Source organism: Oncorhynchus keta, chromosome 21 (genome assembly GCF_023373465.1).
Source record: "Oncorhynchus keta strain PuntledgeMale-10-30-2019 chromosome 21, Oket_V2, whole genome shotgun sequence".
Classification (NCBI taxonomy): Eukaryota; Metazoa; Chordata; class Actinopteri; order Salmoniformes; family Salmonidae; genus Oncorhynchus; species Oncorhynchus keta.
Window position 1 is genome coordinate 38,155,040 of NC_068441.1, and position 15,136 is coordinate 38,170,175.

The following is a 15,136-nucleotide window of genomic DNA, read 5'->3' on the forward strand; positions in this document are numbered from 1 at the left end:
CAGTATTTATGCTGCAGTAGTTTATGTGTCGGGGGGGCTAGGGTCAGTTTGTTATATATGGAGTACTTCTCTTGTCTTATCCGGTGTCCTGTGTGAATTTAAGTATGCTCTCTCTAATTCTCTCTTTCTTTCTCTCTCTCGGAGGACCTGAGCCCACGTCTCCGGACTACCTGGCATGATGACTCCTTGCTGTCCACAGTCCACCTGGCCATGCTGCTGCTCCAGTTTCAACTGTTCTGGCTGCGGCTATGGAATCCTGACCTGTTCACCGGACATGCTACCTGTCCCAGACATGCTGTTCTCAACTCTCTAGAGACAGCAGGAGTGGTAGAGATACTCTTAATGATCGGCTATGAAAAGCCAACTGACATTTACTCCTGAGGTGCTGACTTGCTGCACCCTCGACAACTACTGTGATTATTATTATTTGACCATGCTGGTCATTTATGAACATTTGAACATCTTGGCCATGTTCTGTTATAATCTCCACCCGGCATAGCCAGAAGAGGACTGGCCACCCCTCATAGCCTGGTTCCTCTCGATGTTTCTTCCTAGGTTTTGGCCTTTCTAGGGAGTTTTTCCTAGCCACCGTGCTTCTACACCTGCATTGCTTGCTGTTTGCGGTTTTAGGCTGGGTTTCTGTACAGCACTTTGAGATATCAGCTGATGTACGAAGGGCTATATAAATACATTTGATTTGATTTTGATTTGATACAAATGCTAATTTATACATTTTTGGGGATCTGTGGTGTTTCGTTTGGGGACTCGTTTAACTGTGCTGGCTCTTAGACGTAGTTACCTAGCATCATGCCATAGCTGTGAAGCTCACGATTATGATTTTTCAACGCCGATACCGATTATTGGAGGACCAAAAAAAGCCTTTACCGATTAATCGGCCAATTTATATATTTGTAATAATGACAATTACAACAATACTGAATGAACACTTTTATTTTAACTTAATATAATAGATGAATAAAATCTATTTAGTCCCAAATAAATAATGAAACATGTTCAATTTGGTTTAAATAATACAGAAATACAGTGTTACAGAAGAAAGTAAAAGTGCAATATGTGCCATGTGAAAAAGCTAACGTTTAAGTTCCTTGCTCAGAACATGAGAACATATGAAAGCTGGTGGTTCCTTTTAACATGAGTCGTCAATATTCCCAGTTAAGAAGTTTTAGGTTGCAGTTATAGGAATTATAGGACTATAATCTCGGGAGTTGATAGGCTTGAAGTCATAAACAGCGCAGTGCTTCAAGTATTGCGAAGAGCTGCTGGCAAACGCAGGAAAGTGCTGTTTGAATGAGTTCTTATTTTACATTACATTTAAGTCATTTAGCAGACGCTCTTATCCAGAGCGACTTACAAATTGGTGCATTCACCTTATGACATCCAGTGGAACAGTCACTTTACAATAGTGCATCTAAATCTTAAAAGGGGGGTGAGAAGGATTACTTATCCTATCCTAGGTATTCCTTAAAGAGGTGGGGTTTCAGGTGTCTCCGGAAGGTGGTGATTGACTCCGCTGTCCTGGCGTCGTGAGGGAGTTTGTTCCACCATTGGGGGGCCAGAGCAGCGAACAGTTTCTTATGAGCCTGCTGCTGCCTACCACCACTCAGTCAGACTGCTCTAACAAATATCAAATCATAGACTTAATTATAATATAATAAACACACAGAAATACGAGCCTTAGGTCATTAATATGGTCAAATCCAGAAACTATCATTTCGAAAACAAAACGTTTATTCTTTCAGTGAAATACGGAACCGTTCCGTATTCAAACGGGTGGCATCCCTAAGTCTAAATATTGCTGTTACATTGCACAACCTTCAATGTTATGTCATAATTATGTAAAATTCTGGCAAATTAATTACTGTCTTTGTTAGGAAGAGTTTGGGCGGCCCAAACTGCTGCATATACCCTGACTGTGCTTGTACAGAACGCAAGAGAGGTGACACAATTTCCCAAGTTAATATTGCCTGCTAACATGAATTTCTTATAACTAAATATGCAGGTTTAAAATAATATACTTGTGTATTGATTTTAAGAAAGGCATTGATGTTTATGGTTAGGTACACACGCAGGACAAGCTAGTTAAACTAGTATAATAATCAGCCATGTGTAGTTAACTAGTGATTATTTTAAGATTGATTGTTTTTTATAAGATAAGTTTGATGCTGGCTTGCAACTTACATTGGCTCCTTGCTGCACTCGTGGAGTGCAATGTGATCGGTGTCCAAAAATGCAGATTACCGATTGTTAAGAAAACTTGAAGTCGACCTCTATTCTGTACGGGGGATAATTTGATGTAGGCCTCATTAAACATTGTGTACTTCCTACAAGTTAGTGTTATGCTGTGTTCAGTGTGACACAGTGTGTTCGTGTGGGCTGAATCATGTTGGCTTGGGCCTGCCTTGCTGTTGCTGTCTACGTACATGCACAAGTGCATGTGTGTGCTATTACTCTATATTTTTTTGAATGTGTGTCATGATACCTTTCCCCTTTCCCACCTCAGGAGAGGCAGTGTGAGCGGACTGACTCTGAAGCTGATCAAGGCATCAGTGACGGAGATGCTGGATACTGTCTGATGACGACTATGTCAACGTGGCCAGGGTGCGTATGTCTGATAATGTGGTACTTTCGTTAAACCTGGGATTGATATTTCATTGGTTATACATTTTTTTTTATGTATTATTTTTGATACATGGATATCAACATAAAACATGTTGCACAACCTTAAACAACACAACAAAACACTATCATATGACGGTTATACATTTGTTAATAATCAACCCCTCCCTTCCTCCCTCTCTAACCCACTGTCTTTATCTCTCTAACCTGCTCTCTCATAGTCTTTCTTCAAACTCTCTTCTGCTCTGTCCTTCTCTCTCCTGCCCTGTTTCAGTTTAATGAGAAGGCAGAGGCAGTGGTCCCTTGCTTCAAACACCTGGTCCAGGCCAACGTTCGCAACAAGAAGATCTTCAAAGAGACTGTGCAGATCATGCAAGCTAAAGGCACCACAGACTACAAGTCTGGTTTACACTTTGCCTATGTGGCTCTATAGGAGTAGACAGTGTTATATATGGAATGGGTGATCCTGTTTGGCTTAGTTGGTAAGAGTGTAACAGTTGTTAAAGTACTATGTGAATTTCACCAGGTTCATATATTAATATGTCGTGTTGATTTGTTATTATGCATGCTTGCATCCTGGGAGAAGGGGAGTGTGTACTTACGTTTTGCCCTGCGTGCTCGAATCATTTTGATGCACTGAGAGGTAGGGACGCTTTTTCTGTCTTCAGAAAAGTTTGATTCTTTTAAGTACAAAGTCAAACACACAGTGTTTTGTTCATGAATAATGATGTATATTTAGAGGTCACTCAAAAGTGGATGCACTTGTAATTGTACTTTTTAGGATGATCTCAACATTCTGAATTCAACATATGGTTAATAGCTAGTTAAGGTATTAGCAGGCTATTGTATGTGTGAACGATGGCTAGCTCCTCGAATGATCCCAGTCCCTCCTATTGTGCATCTGTTGTAGAAAGAGGCGACGATTCGCAGAACATATGTGCTCAACAAATGTTTTATTTCCTTTTGGATGCAGGTATGTGGTTTTATCTATGTAAAATATGTTATGTATAATAAGGAGAGAATGTACACATTTTTGTATTCAAAAATCATTGTGATGCACTATGAGAGAAAAGAGGCGACGATTTGCGGAACATATGTGCTCTACAAACGTTTTATTTCCTTTTGGATGCAGATGCAGGATGCAGAGAGTGAGTTCTGCTTGATTAAAACTACCTGATCTGCAAAGTCCACGTCTATAGTCTCAATCAACCTCACACAACGCAGAGTTACAGCGGTGCAGTATAGCACCGGTTACTTGTGTGCTTCTAGACCCGGATTCATCGTTGATCGACGTCAGCTCAATCACCGCTGCGCTGCTGCTCTAGAGACGAATTATATAATTGAGGTACTCTTGCCGCCTTGTGACAAAAAGCGGAACTACAGTCTTTTTCTTGTTTATTTTATTTCTGACAACGATGTATTGAGAGCTCTGTTTATAGTTAACCAACATAGAAGTGTGTTCATCAACAGACATTTTAACGTAACATTAGTGGTTTTACAATGGTGATGAACCCAATTCACTGCTGGGAGGGGGAGGTTTTTCTCATACTCTGATCAAACCCCTGTAAAGTGTGTAGGTGCAGGAGGTTCCCCCATGTTCTGCTCCACCAAATTTTGGGATGAAAGCCCTTCATCCTTTGTTAATCTAAATGCCCCTGTAGATGGTCTAGCTGAGCTGGTCACTCAGCTAGCCCGGGAAATAGGGAGCTCCATTAGGGAAGAACTACAGAGTGGCAGGTCCAGGACTTATGAGCCACCAGTAAGTACAGAAAAGATAAGTAATCATCATTCAGAGTCAGTAGGATATGTAGATCTCAGTCAAATTAAGTTTATCATGCAATCAGACATAAAGGAACCACCTACATATAGAGTAGATGGTACAGACAAATGCTCCATTCATGAATGGGAGGAGTTGATGAGAATATACTTGAGGAGGAAGGGATGTCCTGTTGGGGAACAATCACCTGAGATGATTAGTCGATTATCTGGCAAAGCAAGAGACATGGTAAAGATACATTTACCCAATGAGACAACAGTTGATCCTACAGAGAAGCCAGAGATTGTATTTGACATTTTGAAACAGAATTTCAGCGAATTTGTCACGGTTTTCATGTGGTGAAGGAGAGTCGGACCAAACTGCAGCGTGTATATTGCGATCCATGTTTAATCACACAACGTAACACGAATCCAAAACACAAACTCTACAAAACAATAAACATAATGAAACCTGAAACAGCCTAAACTGGTGCAAACTAACACAGACTAAGGACATCAAGACACTCAGGACAATCACCCACGACAAACTCAAAGAATATGGCTGCCTAAATATGGTTCCCAATCAGAGACAACGATAAGCACCTGCCTCTGATTGAGAACCACTCCAGACAGCCATAGACTTTGCTAGATAACCCCACTAGCTACAATCCCAAATACATACACACCAAAACCCCAAGACAAAACACACCACAATACAAAAACTCCATGCTACACCCTGGCCTGACCCAATACATGAAGAAAAACACAAAATACTTAGACCAGGGCGTGACAGAATTGGCCTATTCATGCATGCCCTTGGCTGATTTTTACAATACTAAACCTGTACCCGTAGAGCCTGTTATGGAGTATTGGGTTCGATTGAACAAGGCCGTAGATGTCGCTGACGAGGGCCTTAACCTCTCTAGGATAGGGGACGCTAGCGTCTCACTTGGCCAAAAGCCAGGGAAAATGCAGCGGGCAAATTCAAATAAAATGATATCAGAATCAAACTTTCATTAAATCACACATGTAAGATACTAAATTAAAGCTTCACTCGTTGTGAATCCAGCCAACATGTCAGATTTTTAAAAGGCTTTTCGGCGAAAGCATAAGAAGCTATTATCTGATGATAGCACAACAGTAAACGAAGAGAGTAGCATATTTCAACCCTGCAGGCGCTACACAAAACGCATAAATAAAATATAAATCATGCCTTTGACGAGCTTCTTTTGTTGGCACTCCAATATGTCCCATAAACATCACAATTGGTCCTTTGTGTCTTAAATGTTTTGTTTGTCAATGTATCTGTTTTACTTCTGAAGATCAGTTTAGCACCGACTGAAAAACCCGATTCAAATTCAACACAAACCTTCAAATAGGTATGTAATGACACATTATATCAACTCTTTATAGTGTTTTATTTACATTTTAGAGGTGATAATGTGATAAGATGGTCAGATCGAGTGGAAAAAAAGCAGTTTCCCCACACGACATCTCACTATCACGCAATAGGTTTTGATTCCCCACCGGCCATTTTGAAAAAGACCCGACGGAGCTCATTGCCTTCTTGATTCATGCAGAGATGGGCATCATGAAGGTCTCATCAATGATTTTTTGGGAAAGAGGAGACATTGTTCTTTACAATGGTATTGATATTACAGTTGATATGGAAGTACTACTTTTTTGGGCGCTAAAATAAAGTCAATTGTACGGACCGGCGCAATGTACAAAAGTGAGTTATTTTACGTTATTTTATTATCCTTTATCTTTAAAATGCCACGTACATTCCCAACATTTTTTAACGTTTCCAAACTGACTGGTTAATTTAGAGTTTCCGGAAATATCCCCTCCCTTTGCAACCGTATTCACAAGAAACTGCCTGCATAGGAACAATAGAAGAGAATGTTACACATTTCCCTTTTGTACAAATTACAGGGAGAACTTACATTCATCGCAGTGTAAAGATGTTCCTCTTGCACTACAAAATAAAATAAAAATGCTTTAATAATTGAATAAATAACCACAATATAACAGTATAATGAACAAGTGGTCCTTTACCAATATTTGTAATCAGCAGGATAAATGGTAATCACAATGACTTACCTTGTTAGAATTAGCTCCTCCTGAGACAGATTCTGATACAGTTGTGAAAAAGGATTGCAGCTTCATGTGCAGTATATAGCCTATAGTAAAACGTGAAATTGACTGGTGCAGTTACTTTCACCCTCCAGTGTTAGATATGTATGTATCAAGTGACGAGGGCTGTCTAGCTCTCCTATTTCTATACCCATCTATACCCAACATAAATGGAACCATTACAGGAATAAAGGGGCCATAATTTCACTTTCAACATGACTCTGTTTTAGACAGGAGAGAACGACTGCCCCATCTCATTAAGGATCTCAAGTTGAAGGCCGACCAAAATACTGAAGGTGGTTGTATCCAGAAAGCAGGATACTCCATTATAGTCAATAGGAAAATTGCAATCTTTGTGGTCAATATTTGTTTCAGAAGACAATCAAGGTTACAATACTTGTGAATATTTTGGGTAAGTCTCTAAGAGCTTTACACTGCTGGATTGTACAATATTTACACATGATTATTTAAAAAATTCTTCAAGGTCTGTCAAGTTGTTTGTTGATCATTGCTAGACAGCCATTTTCAAGTCTAGCCATAGAATGTCGATGCCAATTTAAGTCAAAACTGTAAATTGGCCACTCAGGAACATTCAATGTTGTCTTGGTAAGCAAGTCCAGGCTACATTGGGCCTTGTGAACCAGGCCTTCCTGTAGGATTTTGCCTGTGCTTAGCTTTATTCCGTTTCACAAATTCACAACTCGACTGGGGGACCTTCCAGATAATTGTACGTGTGGTGTACAGAGATGAGGTAGTCATTAAAAAAATCCTTTTAAACACTATTATTGCACACACATTGAGTCCATGCAACCTATGTGACTTGTTAAGCACATTTTGACTCAACTTACCTAGGCTTGCCATAAAGGGCTTGAATACTTGACTCAATACATTTCAGCTTTTAATTCATTTGAAATTTTAAAAAGCATAATTCCACTGACATTATGGGATATTGTGTGTAGGCCAGTGACAAAATCTCAAATGAATCAGTTTTAAATTCATGTGGTAACATAAAAAATTGTGGAAAAACATTGTGGTGTGAATACTTTCTGAATGGACGATATTACACCAGCTGCATGTCCTTGAACCATTTTTTTTTAAATCACAAGAAATGAGGATAATTGAGTTGCTATCGGCAGCCTTCACTAATTACCACAGTCAGTCATAAACCCTGTCTATTTCTATAATCTCTTTTTAAAGATCTGATTTTAGACCTAACCACACTGCTAACCTTAATCCCAACTTTTGTTAATTTCCCACAAGACAAACTCAAAATGTTGCTCATACCAAAGGGAACTAACAAAGAAAATCACTGACAACCAAAACAGAACAGAAAGCGGTTCAAAAGAGGTTCTGGAAGGCACCCATGTGGGTGCCCAATGAAAGTTGGTATAGCCACTAGTAAGAGGTTCTAAAAGACACCCACCATGGATGCCCACTAGGTTTGCCTAAGAAAAAAACTAACTAATAGAAAAGCACACAACTTGGGATAAGAAGTAAATAGAATATGGAGCTAAACAAAAACCGGTGAAACTCCACAAATCAGGCTTCTTTCAAACTTAAAAGGTTGCGATCAAACTCGCACCTCAGCTGACATCAAGTGTAGCTCTCCCAACATCTCTCAAGCTCACTTGGAGCACTGGGCCAGCCAGTCTTAAATAGCACAGGTGAAACACCTTCCGACTAATGAGATGGACAAGCCAGCACAGGTGTAACACATAGTTACTAACGAGGTGACACCAATCGGTGCGCCTTACTTGCTAACATGCTACCTCAAAAAATAAATAGAAAAACCCAGACTTGTAACACTAACCCAAACCTTATGAGTTGTGTTCGAGTATATGCTCCACGTTCTGTCCCTAACTAGGGGGTGTTTCGATACATTTTTTTGTTTTATAATGGTTACATGTTCAGTACACACCCCTGCATTCTATATTATTAAGTAGGCTGTTGGTCTTTGAGGTCCGTTATGTCAATTTGCCTTTATACATCTCATTGACCTACTGTCAACTCCCTCAGTTGTAAACATCTACAATAATCATTAGACGTACGCGTCAGAGTTATCATACCCCGTGTCGGGGTTTGTACAGAGTTGGTTAAATCCGCTCTTTTGCGCCCCACTTACATGGCTAATAATCTCCAAGCTGCTCAGCTGTGGTAACATAGTGTTAAAGTATATGCTCCACGTTCTGTCCCTAACTATCGAAAGTACGGAATGAGTTTCGGGAGATATCCTGTATCAAATCAAGAATCGGCTTTCTATTCCGCAACAAAGCCTCCTTCACTCACGCTGCCAAGCTTACCCTAGTAAAACTGACTATCCTACCGATCCTCGACTTCGGCGACATCATCTACAAAATTGCTTCTAACACTCTACTCAGCAAACTGGATGCAGTTTATCACAGTGCCATCCGTTTTGTCACTAAAGCACCTTATACTACCCACCACTGCGACTTGTATGCTCTAGTCGGCTGGCCCTCGCTACATATTCGTCGCCAGACCCACTGGCTCCAGGTCATCTACAAGGCCATGCTAGGCAAAGCTCCGCCTTATCTCAGCTCACTGGTCACGATGGCAACACCCATCCGTAGCACGCGCTCCAGCAGGTGTATCTCATTGATCATCCCTAAAGCCAACACCTCATTCGGCCGCCTTTCGTTCCAGTACTCTGCTGCCTGTGACTGGAACGAATTGCAAAAATCGCTGAAGTTGGAGACTTTTATCTCCCTCACCAACTTCAAACATCAGCTAGCTGAGCAGCTAACCGATCGCTGCAGCTGTACATAATCTATTGGTAAATAGCACACCCATTTTCACCCACCTCATCCCCACAGTTTTTATTGATTTACTTTTCTGCTCTTTTGCACACCAATATCTCTACCTGTACATGATCATCTGATCATTTATCACTCCAGTGTTAATCTGCAATATTGTAATTATTCGCCTACCTCCCCATGCCTTTTGCACACATTGTATATAGACTCCCCTTTTTTCTCTGTGTTATTGACTTGTTAATTGTTTACTCCATGTGTAACTCTGTGTTGTCTGTTCACACTGCTATGCTTTATCTTGGCCAGGTCGCAGTTGCAAATGAGAACCTGTTCTCAACTAGCCTACCTGGTTAAATAAAGGTGAAATATATATATATTTTTTTTTAAAGTATGCAACACCTTGTATATTTGGTTTAGAGAACAATGGCTGTGAATTCAAACAACAGGAGGGGATGTCGAGCCATTCTGTCTACAACCGGGGTGGGGGGCACCGGGCTCTGCTTAGAGATATCAATGTTTAACCCCGGGTGGTCAGCAGATATCTCGACATGCCTTATGCATGATAGTGCACACCTTGGTTTCAAACGATTCTCTACAGATAGAATGGGGCTACATGCTTGGGCCCCTGTTGAACACACACACAAACCCTTTGTTTTTGAAACGCACACACACACACTCCTGCTGCTCTGTCACACGCACACTCATGCACGCACCCTGATTTTCCATGTCTTCTTCTTCGTGACAGACCGGGGTGATGTCTGGAAAGGACATTTTCCTATCATTAAAGGGTGAGATACATTTTTAAAACCAGTGATTTAATTCAAAATATTTATTACCTACATTTTAACACGTTATAATTCCAAAATGTTTACTATTTCTTACAGATAAAGGGTCCGGTTAGCCCTGACCATTATCCGTTTCGAATTCACCAACTCAAAGACGCTTGCCCGCTCCATCATAACTCCGTACGTTTTCCCTCCCTGTGTAGATCAACCGTCCTGCCTGTAAATCCTGGGTATGCCCACAGAATTTGTGCAAATACATCTTAATTAATAAGATGTGTAGAAAACTGTTTAGCCATAGTTAAAGGCCTTTCATAAAGAGGCTGTCATGATTGCATGTGCCTCATGTTTAACACGTATTGCTTGTTACAGAATACTACTGTTGTACATTTAATATCCCCTAGCAGATTTCGTTGCATTTGCACAAATTCTGTCATGTTACTGTGGTCTTTTTAAATGTCAATAAATATGTGTGGAAAGTGTACATGTTTGTTTCATTGTAGATTTGTTTAAGCCCTCCGAGAAACACCTAATTTCATCCCACAGCATTAATTAATAAGCTGTGTAGAAGCTATTGAGCCATAAGTAAAGGCCTTTCATAAAGCGGCTGTCATGATAAACCTGAATCTGAAATTACCTTTAGGATCTTTTCTTTGGGGTTCTAATCTCCCCAGGTGTACATGCACTGAAAATCCTTAGGCTGGAGCCATCTGGAAGCTCTGTGCCTGTACATATAAAGAGAACTAAATAGGAAACTAGGCTGAGAAACATTATTTAGATGGCTGTTTAATTGTTGTTTAAAGCCTGAAATGGACACAATGCCACACACACATGGACACACACACACATTCCTGCTTCATAGATAACCATAAGGACAATAAAACTGGGGGTGGGGGCCATACACGTTAAATAGTTCAAACACTCAACCACACACACACACACACATTCCTTGTTTCTAACACACACACACACATTGCTGCTTCATAGATAACAACCATAAGGACAATAGAACTGGGGGTGGGGGCCATACTCGTTCCAAAAATTCAAACACTCAACCCCCCCCCCCAGTTCAACCAGGCCCCTAGACATCAATCACCATGACTACTTCAAAGGATGCCATATAGATATAAAATAACACACACCCTCCAACACGTGACCACAGGAACAGGCCCATATTTGGACATGCACACGTCATCATGACGCAGGGTCATAAATCAATTACTTTGACACATGCCGTCTACTTTAATCTCTCTCCTGAGTGTACACAACATTACCAGGTGAATCCAGGTGAAAGCTGTGATCCCGTATTGATGTCACTTGATAAATCCACTTCAATCAGTGTAGATCAAATCAAATCACATTTTATTTGTCACATACACATGGTTAGCAGATGTTAGCGCGAGTGTAGCGAAATGCTTGTGCTTCTAGTTCCGACAATGCAGTAATAACCAACAAGTAATCTAGCTAACAATTCCAAAACTACTACCTTATAGACACAAGTGTAAGGGGATAAAGAATATGTACATAAAGATATATGAATGAGTGATGGTACAGAGCGGCATAGGCAAGATACAGTAGATGGTATTGAGTACAGTATATACATATGAGATGAGTATGTAAACAAAGTGGCATAGTTAAAGTGGATAGTGATACATGTATTATATAAGGATGCAGTAGATGATATAGAGTACAGTATATACGTATACATATGAGATGAATAATGTAGGGTATGTAAACATTATATTAGGTAGCATTGTTTAAAGTGGCTAGTGATATATTTTACATCATTTCCCATCAATTCCCATTATTAAAGTGGCTGGAGAGTAGGTGTGTTGGCAGCAGCCACTCAATGTTAGTGGTGGCTGTTTAACAGTCTGATGGCCTTGAGATAGAAGCTGTTTTTCAGTCTCTCGGTCCCAGCTTTGATGCACCTGTACTGACCTCACCTTCTGGATGATAGCGGGGTGAACAGGCAGTGGCTCGGGTGGTTGCTGTCCTTGATGATCTTTATGGCCTTCCTGTGACATCGGGTGGTGTAGGTGTCCTGGAGGGCAGGTAGTTTTTCCCCGGTGATGCGTTGTGCAGACCTCCCTACTCTCTGGAGATCCTTACGGTTGTGGGCGGAGCAGTTGCCGTACCAGGCGGTGATACAGCCCGACAGGATGCTCTCGATTGTGCATCTGTAGAAGTTTGTGAGTGCTTTTGGTGACAAGCCAAATTTCTTCAGCTTCCTGAGGTTGAAGAGGCGCTACTGCGCCTTCTTCACGATGCTGTCCGTGTGGGTGGACCAATTCAGTTTGTCTGTGATGTGTACGCCGAGGAACTTAAAACTTACTACCCTCTCCACTACTGTTCCATCGATGTGGATAGGGGGGTGTTCCCTCTGCTGTTTCCTGAAGTCCACAATCATCTCCTTAGTTTTGTTGACGTTGAGTGTGAGGTTATTTTCCTGACACCACACTCCGAGGGCCCTCACCTCCTCCCTGTAGGCCATCTTGTCGTTGTTCGTAATCAAGCCTTCCACTGTTGTGTCGTCCGCAAACATGATGATTGAGTTGGAGGCGTGCGTGGCCACGCAGTCATGGGTGAACAGGGAGTACAGGAGAGGGCTCAGAACGCAGGATCAGCGGGGTGGAGATGTTGTTGCCTACCCTCACCACCTGGGGGCGGCCCGTCAGGAAGTCCAGTGCCCAGTTGCACAGGGCGGGGTCGAGACCCAGGGTCTCGAGCTTGATGACGAGCTTGGAGGGCACTATGGTGTTAAATGCCGAGATGTAGTCGATGAACAGCATTCTCACGTAGGTATTCCTCTTGTCCAGATGGGTTAGGGCAGTGTGCAGTGTGGTTGAGATTGCATCGTCTGTGGACCTATTTGGGCGGTAAGCAAATTGGAGTGGGTCTAGGGTGTCAGGTAGGGTGGAGGTGATATGTTCCTTGACTAGTCTCTCAAAGCACTTCATGATGACGGAAGTGAGTGCTACGGGGCGGTAGTCGTTTAGCTCAGTTACCTTAGCTTTCTTGGGAACAGGAACAATGGTGGCCCTCTTGAAGCATGTGGGAACAACAGACTGGGATAAGGATTGATTGAATATGTCCGTAAACACACCAGCCAGCTGGTCTGCGCATGCTCTGAGGGCGCGGCTGGGGATGCCGTCTGGGCCTGCAGCCTTGCGAGGGTTGACACGTTTAAATGTTTTCCTCACGTAGGCTGCAGTGAAGGAGAGTCTGCATGTTTTAGTTGCGGGCAGTGTCAGTGGCACTGTATTGTGGCCATCAATCCACGGTTTCTGGTTTGGGAATGTTTTAATCGTTGCTATGGGAACGACATCTTCAACGCACGTTCTAATGAACTCGCACACCGAATCAGCGTATTCGTCAATGTTGTTGTCTGACGCAATACGGAACATATCCCAGTCCAAGTGATGGAAGCAGTCTTGGAGTGTGGAATCAGATTGGTCGGACCAGCGTTGAACAGACCTCAGCGCGGGACAAACAACAAAATGGAGTCGTGGTCAGCTTTTCCGAAAGGGTTGGAGGCAGGTTAAATAAGGATGTTTAAGCCTTGAGAGAATTGAGACATGGATTGTGTATATACACACAGTTCATACACGTAATGTTAAATGTGAAATGGAATTCTGAGAAAACAGTAACGTTACACACACGTCATACACGTAAGTTAATTTTAGCTAGCAAGCCAGCCATCTAACCTCAGCTAATGTTAGCTAGCTAACAGCAAGCTTTAACTTGGGGTCTTTTGTTTAGACATGTAACGTCAACTTTTTCCCACTGACCTTTGTCGATAGCGCCTGATAAATTCAGGGCAACAATGTTATTGAGAGCAAAAGCAACATATTTTCAGTTCTCTATGGCTAACTTTATATCTTTAAAAAAACTGCAGTAGAAAGGATTATCTTCACATAACGATCAGTTAATTTTATAGTGTCATGAACCGGCTCAAAGTGAGTAACAAAAAGGGAGACAACGTGGAGGTAAGGGGTAACAAAATATATTTATTAACTAAAGTAAACTAAATATAATTAACAATGGTGTGTGTAGTCAGCAATCAGTAGCGTAAGTGAGTGGTTGCGTGCTTAAAATGTTATAATGAAGGATGTTGAAGGGTGCCAACGCAAACAACCAAAAATGCCACAACCAAAATCTGTGTCTGCATGGGGAAGAGGTGCATTTATCCTGGGACACCCGAGGCCAGGTGTGCCCATTTCGCTGATGACCCTCCCAGCTCCGCCCACCGACATTCTATTAAGACAAACAAGAGTGAAGAGATATAATATGGCAGACAGTGTTGGAGGGTCGTAGCAATTGACAAAAGATGCTACACCACAGACCAATCTGAAACTCATCTCTTGGCACGTCCAACCCACTCATTATCTCAGCCAATCATGGGTAGTGGGAAGGTTCCTGGCATTTACTTTGGCTAAACCAACTAGGCTCGTAATTGAACAACTTTATTCGTATTTACAGATGGTATACAGATTTGTTATTAAGGCATATTAAAGTTCACATGTTCAAGAAGGCATTTTTGCCAAACAGCTCTCCTGTGAAGTCTTGACTTGCGACATACGCCTAGTTTCCTGAATCGGGTCAAATTTGACTTTAACACCCATTTAATTATAACCTGCTAAAATTGCATTCCACCGGTCTTTGCTTTCAAGTAGGGAATTAACAAGGGAAATCGACAGATCAATAACATTACATTGCTATACTGACCAACAAAAACTCACATTACGTTGTCAAAAAACATCAGAATATCGGTCTTCAATCATTTGGCCGCTGGTTTTATCGTTTAATTCCGGTTAGGGTTAAGTTAGTGAGCAACTAGCTAACGTCTGCCAACTTTTAGCTAGCTCTAATAGTACATCAACTGGTGAAAACGAGCGAAGTTAATTTACTTCTGTTGAAACCGGACAAAACAAAGGCTTCAAAACATTTCCATACACACAACAACAGCTGTTAGATACTGCTACCTGACAGATAGCTAGAGGCTAGAACTGGCTGCGGTAGCTAATAGCTAGCTGGTTCATTCCTTTCAGACAGAAC

At 41.6% G+C, this 15,136-nt stretch overlaps 1 long non-coding RNA gene across 2 annotated transcripts; it reads left to right on the plus strand.

Annotated features, from left to right (window-relative positions):
• The first annotated feature begins 1,464 nt into the window (after positions 1–1,464).
• On the plus strand, positions 1,465–10,328 carry LOC127910364 (uncharacterized). Of its 2 annotated transcripts, XR_008074550.1 has the most exons (4): positions 1,465–3,610; positions 3,770–9,656; positions 10,042–10,084; positions 10,181–10,328. It is a non-coding gene; the product is annotated as an uncharacterized LOC127910364 (long non-coding RNA). The 2 variants fall into 2 exon arrangements; XR_008074549.1 differs by having other exon boundaries at positions 3,770–10,084.
• The last annotated feature ends 4,808 nt before the right edge of the window (positions 10,329–15,136 follow it).